The sequence below is a fragment of the Sapajus apella genome, unplaced genomic scaffold (assembly GCF_009761245.1).
Source record: "Sapajus apella isolate SASKATOON/1434 unplaced genomic scaffold, GSC_monkey_1.0 scaffold113, whole genome shotgun sequence".
NCBI classification, from domain to species: Eukaryota; Metazoa; Chordata; class Mammalia; order Primates; family Cebidae; genus Sapajus; species Sapajus apella.
In genome coordinates this window covers 2,969,235-2,979,232 of record NW_022437053.1, presented here as the reverse complement: position 1 = coordinate 2,979,232, position 9,998 = coordinate 2,969,235, and the positions used below count along the sequence as shown (strand labels likewise).

The 9,998-nt window shown below is 38.4% G+C and overlaps 1 long non-coding RNA gene across 2 annotated transcripts in view; it reads right to left on the bottom strand.

Annotated features, from left to right (window-relative positions):
- Window positions 1-250: 250 nt before the first annotated feature.
- The window catches only part of LOC116537733, a 12,550-nt gene continuing 2,802 nt past the window's right edge, over window positions 251-9,998 (bottom strand). For both annotated transcript variants that reach the window (XR_004263292.1, XR_004263293.1), the window contains 5 exons: window positions 9,421-9,550; window positions 6,086-6,090; window positions 3,474-3,579; window positions 2,302-2,417; window positions 251-1,611 (listed from right to left, as the gene is read on the bottom strand). This is a non-coding gene — a long non-coding RNA (uncharacterized LOC116537733). The remainder of the gene's footprint in view (window positions 1,612-2,301; window positions 2,418-3,473; window positions 3,580-6,085; window positions 6,091-9,420; window positions 9,551-9,998) is intronic.

Sequence of the window (9,998 nt, the reverse complement as noted above, 5' to 3'; positions counted from 1 at the left end):
ACTGTAATTTCTTCCAACGAGAAGACACATGAGACAGGAGGCAGAAGAAGAGACACACAAATCCACAGAACAAAAATGGAGCCAGTCACAGATGAGAGTACAGCACATATGCGCAAGATGGCGGTACAGATAAATGGGCAATTATTGGCAAATAATCGCAAGTAATGGCAAGTAACTTGGCAACTTTAAGATTTCAAAACAAAAAAATTTCTCATGATTTAAGAATTTGAATTAAAAAAACACAAAAGAATTAGAATTTAACATAGGTGAAGGATTTTATGGACTCAGTATATATATTAATCTTTCCAAAAATGACATGAAACTCAGAAGCCGTAAAAGCAAACATGGTTATACTTTGACATATAACAATCATACACATTCTTATAATAAAAACAAAGTTAAAAAGTGTGTCAAAAATAGCTATAATGGTTGACAATCCAAATCTTATTTTCCAAAATAGTAAATGAGCTCTTTGAAATCAGGAAGAGACTAAATCCTCCTCCCACCCACAAAATTGGACATAAAGAAGAAATTAAAAAATACAGATGGCTAATAAACATGAAAAAATGACCAAACTCAAAAACAAAAGAAATACAATTTAAGACAATAGTTGGGTGATCACATTGGTAAAAATCTTAAATATTTATGAACTCCATTGTCTGTGAGGTTGTAGGAAAGCTGGCAATCTCATTCATGGCCATTTGAGGATAAAGTTGTTAACCACATTTTTTGAAGGCAATCTTGCGATAATTTTCAAAATATGAAGTGTGCATATACTTAATCCCAGTAAGTCAACTGATAATAATTTATTATGATATAATAGACATGCAAAATTATTTATATAGAGGGAGGTTCATTGCACAGAAATTTGGTGCTAACATAAATATCTATGAGTGAGAAATGCTTAAAACATTTAATTATATTTCATCTACAAAACATTCATGTCATCATTCAACAAATGACACAGATGTGTATGTATTACTGAAAAAGAAAAAGGCCACTGAATAAGAGCTGTTAAATGAAAGAGGTAATTTGCAGAAAAATGTGTTACAATATGGCCACACTCCCGGATCCTTCCCCAAAATGGCTTGTGTGTTTGTGTGCATCTGTCCACTAAAGAATGCATGCAGCTCACTCAATAGAGGAAAACTATAGGGATAGAACTGGAAGAGAGGAGGGCATTTAATTTATATATTAATTATTTAAATGTGCTTTGAATTTTTGAAAAAATCATGCAGTTTCTTTTCAATATATCTATATTTTTCAGTTTACCATGTGGCAAATGAAAACTATAAATGTATATTTATGGGAGTACTGAGCAATTCCACCATTTTGAGCAGCTTGTGTAATATTATATCCTCTACTGAGGCTCCTGGGATTGAGTCAAGTGGCAGCAAGGGAAACAGTCACCATGCCCAAATTAAAGTCTCATCGATGATATCCCAACATGAGCATTTCTCAGTTAAGCATTTCTTATCTGCAGGAGGTATCCACTGCAACACAGGGAAGAGAGGAGTCTCCATGCATAAGGAAGACTGTCAATGTTTTGGTGAAGCTGGCAGTAGAAGGAATGGCAACAACTCAACAAATCCACCTCTTTGTGGCCATCACCTGCAAGGACACAGTGGGAAAAGTGGCAAAGGTGAGAAACATTTCCTAAGGAGTCATGGGGGTATGAGATCCCTCTTCAATCTTCCTCCTCCATGTGCTAGAACAAATATACCCAGAGTGCACAGAGAAAACCTCATTTCTAGCAGCTGGTTCCATGATAAGGTCAGAACAATAACACTAAAACTTCCCAATGTCAAGGATGCCAGATATTGGTGCAGCTTTTCCTCCTTCTACTGGGCTAAAAAGTGATAGACATCCACAACGTCAGGTTTCATGTCTGTCTCTTCCCTTCTGTTTCTTAAAGCTCTAGGTCATTCATTTATTTGATCAGTCATTTCAGACCAAACAGTTTGTCAACTTTCCAGTCTAACAGTTATGGAGAAGCTAGTGTCTCCTGTTTACATCAATGTTTCCGCATCACAATGGATCAAGCCATGAGGAAGTTCAGTTTACTAGATGAGAGAAGTTAAGGAAATCCTTCATATTAACAGTAAATGTTTTGGTGATTTACTGAGATGTAGAAAAAGCCACTAAGGTATATAAGAAAAGCAGCATCTCTTAACTTGTTGTGAAACCTTAGAATCAATTAGAATGTAATCACAACGTCAATCTTCATAAAATTGCCACCTCGATTTCTACCCAAACATGGCTTCTCCTAGAAAGCAAGGACTATTTTAACTAACACCTTACCTTTAGCAGGTGGCCGAGGCAATGCACAGGTGAGGCAGCTCTTTGTCTAAGGGGGTGTTTGTTTAGTAATTTGCTGATAACATTCACTCCCAGAAGAGTTCCGAGGAAGTTGTGTTCTGCGGTGGATAAAAAAAAAAAAAAAAAAAAAAAAGAACCGCCACTTCCAATGAAACAAGCAATGCGGCTGGAATCTGGAAATTTTTTCTCTGCTACTCTTTTATACTGATTTAATTTGGAATCTGCCCCTTACTTACACAGTTCTGAAATCACAACTGTCTAGTCCAAAACCACACATTTCAGTGTCAGCACACTGCATCAGTGAACTTCTCTACTGCCCATTTCCAGATCCAACTAGATCACCCGGATCCCACCGAAAGTTACGTCTCTCTTTTTTTTTTTTTTTTTTTTTGAGACGGAGTTTCGCTCTTGTTACACAGGCTGGAGTGCAAAGGCGCGATCTCGGCTCACCGCAACCTCCGCCTCCTGGGTTCAGGCAATTCCCCTGCCTCAGCTTCCTGAGTAGCTGGGATTACAGGCACGCGCCACCATGCCCAGCTAATTTTTTGTATTTTTAGTAGAGACGAGGTTTCACCGTGTTGACCAGGATGGTCTCGATCTCTTGACCTCGTGATCCACCCGCCTCGGCCTCCCAAAGTGCTGGGATTACAGGCTTGAGCCACCGCACCCGGCCTCTTTTTTTTTTTTTTTTTTAAATCACGTCTTCTACTGCTTACTTGGCCAGGTTATCCACAAAATTACTCCAGACAACCTACTTATACATCTTTTTTCAATAAAAGTTTATTGAGAACCTGTTCTGTGGCAGGCAATCCACAAGGCGCTTGTGTCACAACATAAATGAACTGAAAAATTATCTGAACATAAGAAACTAAAAATCCACTGGATGAATCAATCATACAAATAAAGAGCTGAGACATAAATGGTCTTAAAGTGGCAGATGCCGTTTTGGGCTCAGATTGCTGGGGAAGGGCTGTTGTGACCACTTGCCTTTCACTCCTCAGAATGGTGTCTACCCTCAGCTGGCTCTCACAGGGGTTTTCATGCTATTTAACCAGAACCACGTCACCAAACTCAAGAAGAGCAAGATCTATCAACTCCTTCCATCCTAGGCCCATTTCTCATAAACATGCAGTTCTCTGCCCACAAAGTCATACCTGCAAGGGTGTCCAAGAGACCACAGGTGGGCATGGAGAGCCACTGACCGGGGAGTAAGCTGTCAGCTCATTCTCTGGAGTTTTCCTTAATTCATTCTCTTGCTTCCTGACAAGTCAATAAACAAATTTAGAAATATTTATCACAATGTGGTAGCTTACGATTCTACCAAATAAATTTTACCAAATTCTATTTTTTTTTTTTTTTTTTGAGATGGAGTTTCGCTCGTTACCCAGGCTGGAGTGCAATGGCGCGATCTTGGCTCACCGCAACCTCCGCCTCCTGGGTTCAGGCAATTCTCCTGCCTCAGCCTCCTGAGTAGCTGGGATTACAGGCACGCACCACCATGCCCAGCTAATTTTTTGTATTTTTAGTAGAGACGGGGTTTCACCATGTTGACCAGGATGGTCTCGATCTCTTGACCTCGTGATCCACCTGCCTCGGCCTCCCAAAGTACTGAGATTACAGGCATGTGCCACCGCGCCCACCCCCAAATTCTATTTTTAAACATACTTTCCCCAACATAATATTAGCTAACATTTCTAAGACAGATATTTTATAAATGTTGTTTTTATCATATTTGAAAGTTAAGGCAAGGGCATGAACAGTTTCCCTTCCCTTCTAGGCTCTATCATCACCTGACATAAAAGAAAAAGAGAAACAATAACATTTTAAGAAAAAAAAACGCACATATAAACATGCATCTATATGTTCATATAAACCACACATATACATATAAACACACACACACACACACACACACACACACACACACACACACACAAAATCTAATTTAACAACAAAATATTCTGGAAGTGTGGGTATCCTGTGCTGGGAAAAAGGGATGTTGCTAAGCCCTTTGTGTGTCACATGCACAGACTTTAAATACACACTGCCCTCCCTTTACCCTAAAGGTCCTATGGACACAGAGAGTGGCCAGGTAATAACTATGTTAGTAAGATAAAATCTTCCCGTTCTATTAAGACTAGGTATTAAAATAGAATGGGAACATTTTATCAAATAATAAAGTAATACAAATATTCTATCTCCTGAATGGGATAATGGGATATAGATTATTTACACAATTATATACAGCACAATACAATCACAGTCTATTACCACCCAGTGAAGCCCGAGGAAAGCTTCTAAGAATTCCACTAATAAAGGACATGTTTCTAGCTCAACGATTTTCACAAGACCTTCTTTACAAAAAAATATACATTTCGATAATTTCTAACTATCTGAAAAGGTTGGATTAAACTAAGTTACCCTTTTTTTTAAAAATAGTAGTCTAAAATTTGCCCCCAAACAATAATCTAGTAAAAGAGAATATTCATGTGCAATAATCAGGACTATCCTAACCACCCTTCATTTAAAAGACATACATGAATAAAATATTTTCATCTATGATTTGGAAGAACGCATGTAATACAAAATCATTTTCAACAACATCAATATAACTTGAAAGTCTAGATATGATAAATTGATATGCCTATTTTCAGAATAGCTTCATAACTACACAGTGGCTTACGTATGATTTACTGATCTCAGCCTTGTTGATTACCTAAGAGACAAATGTAAAACTGAGCATATCTCAAACAGATGTGATAATACTCTCTGAAGCCATCTGCAAAACACTGCATCATAAATTTTACCAAATATATTTACAGGTTTTCTTCAATTGTCCTGTGCCTATCAACCATTAAAATATCTTGAAATTGCGGATTCATGTAAAAAGTATAAAGTTTTAACTTAAAAAAAAAGTTAAGCCACAAACATACAATAAAACATGCATTTCTGAATAAAAACATACTTAAATGAGGCTACTGTTTTAATTAATTTTGTTGCTTTCTGACAATAAACGAATTTAGAAATATTTATCACAATATGGTAGCTTACAATTCTATTTTCAAACATACTTTTCCCAAAATAATTTTCTTTTTCTTTTTTTTTTTTTTTTGACGGGGTTTCGCTCTTGTTGCCCAGGCTGGAGTGCAATGGCGCGATCTCGGCTCACCGCAACCTCCGCCTCCTGGGTTCAGGCAATTCTCCTGCCTCAGCCTCCTGAGTAGCTGGGATTACAGGCACGCACCACCATGCCCAGCTAATTTTTTGTATTTTTAGTAGAGACGGGGTTTCACCATGTTGACCAGGATGGTCTCGATCTCTTGACCTCGTGATCCACCCGCCTCGGCCTCCCAAAGTGCTGGGATTACAGGCGTAAGCCACCGCGCCCGGCCCCCCAAAATAATTTTAGCTAACATTTCTAAGACAGATATTTTATAAATGTTGTTTTTATCACATCTACACATTTATCATAAATTAGCATACATGTAGTAGCACTAGATAATCTGTGTCCAATAGAACTTTCTGTGTCAAAGGAAGTATGTTGTAATTCCATCCTACAATATCAATTATGTTGATAATACATGATGTACAGTAACTTGAGAAAAATCACTAAATGGGTAAAGAGTGCAAACAGGGTGTTTCAGCCTGAGAATAACTGTATTAGGGACAAATTCCCATTCTATTTAATATAGCATCTTCAAGATAGAGAGCACCCTTTCAATTATTAGAAGAGACACAAGATAAAAATAAAGATGGTAATACTTACAGGTCCTGAGGGGTACATGGAATGCCCGGAGTCCACACACAGAGGTCAGGGAGCATGAGAGAGAGGGGGGGAGAGAGAGAGAGGGGGAAGACAGAGAAAAAGACAGAGAGAGAGAGACACCCATGGGCCAATGCCCTTATTGGGTCAAGGGTATTATGCAAACAGGTTTTCTGCGGAGACTTTTAAGTGATGGGGTTAAAGCAAGCAGGCATGAGTTCCCTGAGGTCACACTGTGACTGGGAGGTGGACAATGGTTCCATGAGGGGTGTGGTGATCAAAGGGCCAGTCAAGTAGATTGCATCAAGCTGTCCCATGGTGAAGTGGTCCAAAGGAGGCACTTGGATAAGGCAGATATCTGGACCAACCACACTGAGGAACTGGGAGGAGTTGTAGAACTGGAAACTGTGCAAAGGTGAGTAAGCCTCGCTTCTGGTATAAGAAAGTTAAACTTATACTCAAGATTTGGATGTTGCAGAGGCAACATAAATTTATAAGAATTCACTACACTCTTCCAATGCCCACACCCAACAGTTCATACTGCTGAGGCCTCAGGGACATTCTCTCAATCACACATCTCATTCCAGCCCAATATCATCTTTGTTCCCAAAAAGGAGAAACTGTTTAAACATTCTTGATACCCAGTACCTTGCTTCTATAAGCTAAGCAGAGAATCTCAAACATCCTAGAGTTTATAGGAATGAAAACCATGGAGGACTTACCACATGATTAATGTTGATTTATGATTTGATTACAAGATGCTTCCCAAAATAGATCAAATTATTGCCTAGTTAAAACAATTCCCCACTGGCTGCAAACATAGTTGTTTAATTTATTTTTACTGCTGGGTGCAGTGGCTCATGCCTGTAATCCCCGCACTTTGGGAGACCAAGGTGGGCAGATTACCTGAGGTCAGGAGTTTGAGACCAGCCTAACCAACATGGTGAAACCCCGTCTCTACTAAAAACACAAAAATTAGCCAGGTGTGGTGTGTGCCTGTAATCTCAGCTACTTGGGAGACTGAGGCAGGAGAATCGCTTGAACCTTGGAGGTGGAGGTTGCAGTGAGCCAAGATCGCACCACTGCACTCCAGCCTGGAAGATAGAGCAAGACTCAGCCTCAAAAAATATATATATATATTTTTACTACTCCTTGCAGAGCAGGGCTAACCCATAGACAGTGTTCCCAGTGTAGCCCACAGATAAACTTAGAATGAGTGATATTGCTATGGGATCTTCTGGTAACCTCACAGAGATGAGCACTGAAACCAATGAGAATCAAAATGTCAACATGGTGTTACTGAGGGGTATTTGCAATGAGAACTTGGTATTTTTTTAAACAATGGGTTTTGTAAAGTGTGTTAATTTTCCAAATATTTTGTGACCTCCAAATTTATTTCTGTGTTGACTTCTAATTTAATTCCTCTAGAGACACACAACATACTCCAGAATGTTTCAATCTTAAATTTGAGTACAGTTTTATAGCCTAACGTATACTCTATCCTGGAGAACGTTATAGGTGTGCTTGAAAATAATTTGTATTCTGTTGTTGGGTGGAGTTTTCTCTATCTATCTGTCATCTATCTCAGGTCAAATTGGTTGTGGAAGTACGTCGTAACCTCAATGATGCCCTATCTAATTGACTCATCAGTGATTAAAAAGAGGATATAAACAAAAGTTATTATTGTTAAATTGCCTATTGACCCCACCAGTCATGTTGGTTTTCAGTTTATATAATTTGGGGCAGTGTTGTTAGTGCTGACATGATTATAATTGTTATATATTACAGATTAATTAACCCTTCTATCATTAAATACTACCTTTCTTCCTCTCTAGCAATACTTTATCTTTTTTTTTTTTTTTTTTTTTTTTGGGACGGAGTTTCACTCTTGTTACCCAGGCTGAAGTGCAATGGCGCGATCTCGGCTCACCGCAACCTCCGCCTCCTGGGTTCAGGCAATTCTCCTGCCTCAGCCTCCTGAGTAGCTGGGATTACAGGCACGCGCCACCATGCCCAGCTAATTTTTTGTAGTTTTAGTAGAGACGGGGTTTCACCATGTTGACCAGGATGGTCTCGATCTCTTGACCTCGTGATCTACCCGCCTCGGCCTCCCAAAGTGCTGGGATTACAGGCGTGAGCCACCGCGCCCGGCAATACTTTATCTTAAAGTCTCTTTTTTTCTCATGTTAGAATACCCACTTAGGCTCTCTTCTGGATTCTTGGGATATAGTGTTTTCCATCTTTTTACTTTCAAACTATGTGTATCTTTTGTTCTAAAGTGTCTTTTTTGTAGACAGTATATAGTTGTTCATGTTTTCTTAAAAAAATGGAATTTCCTAATCTCTTTAAAAATTTTAATATAATTGCCATATGGCTAGGTTTATGTCTGTCATTTTCCTATCTGTTTTCTATATGTCTTATGTCTTATTGGTTCCTCTGTTCATCCTTACCTGCCATCTTTTTTGTTAAATCTATTTTAATTCTTTGGTGGTTCTTTTAATATTTTTTGAATTACTTTCTTATTAGTGGTCTGGGTGTTTATAAAATACACCTTAAATAATCACAACCTACCTCAGATTTACAGTAAATGTGTAACATGGCCTTTCATATTACTTGAAATCAATTTCAGAGAAGCAATTTTATTGCTCAGTTTGTCCAGATTACCAAAATATATTGAGGACATCATCATCAATACAAGCATGTTTATAAAAGAAACCATGAGCCTGAGATAGGAGACAGACAATAAACACTGAGGATTCTGTCACTCTTGGACATGATGACACCATGACCACACTGTTAAGTCATACAGACCAGGATATAGGAACAATGAAACAGTCACATTGCTCACTACCATTATCACTGGAATATTATAATTCCCTAAGAAGAATATAGCAATCTCTGGAGAAAATGCTTACTGTGAGAATTCCCAATGGCCCGTGAGCATGGAATGGTGTAATATTTCTGATACTTTCTGCCATATTTCAAGGGGAATGTATAAACTCTTCCATATGACATCCACATTTTGGTCTACATGGAATTGTGGAAATAGAGTAAAAATACGGGAAGATGAGAAGTATACATGTACATTTGTCAAACACACATAGGAAAGGAGGCCTCACTACGTATCTGCATATAAAATGTACTAATTTATTACTCTACTGGGATGTCTCTGATTGTGCAAAAATTCTAGGAGAGGAAGAGAGGCCTCGGATAACTCACCAGGTTATTAATGCCTTACACTGTTTGAATTAACAGACTTTGTAAAAGCAATTCTAAGTTATTTGATGACCCAACAAAAATAATACGGATATTACATGTATTAAAAATTGGAATGTTACCCTTGGAGTGCATTGTTTTGACCTTTCCTGGAGAAAGAAGCTGGTGCAAATGACAAAATCAGCACTTCTTTGGTGTGCAGGTGAGAATTCCAAGAGGCAAATGTTGTCTTCCATCAACATCATTTCCGACCTATAAAGGGGGAAATCAGGGAGTTCAGAAACAAAACATTCTAATGGTATATTTACTAACAAGAGGTTGGTTGTAAGGAATCCACCAGAGATGTTCACTGGGCCATCTGTATGACAAGAACAATTAATACTCGGTACTTGAAACATGACAGTGTAGAACTAATCTTTTCTAAAACACTGGTCCCCAAGTTTCCTCAGCATACCAAACACAACACCATTCACTATGACCTGGCTCTCCCCTTACATTCATTAGAAACCCACTGAAGAGATACAAAAGTGGCCAGAAAAATCCACATTTTAAAAGGTTGGAAATTTAATCATTTCACCTCTAGGAATGTTTAAAGTAGCATGTAGCTGAAGGTAGTACTTCTGTGCATACAAAAGCATTCTCTCAGCTGATGAGAAAAAAGAAAAACAAAGAAACTAAATCCTAGTGACTGCTTGGCAAG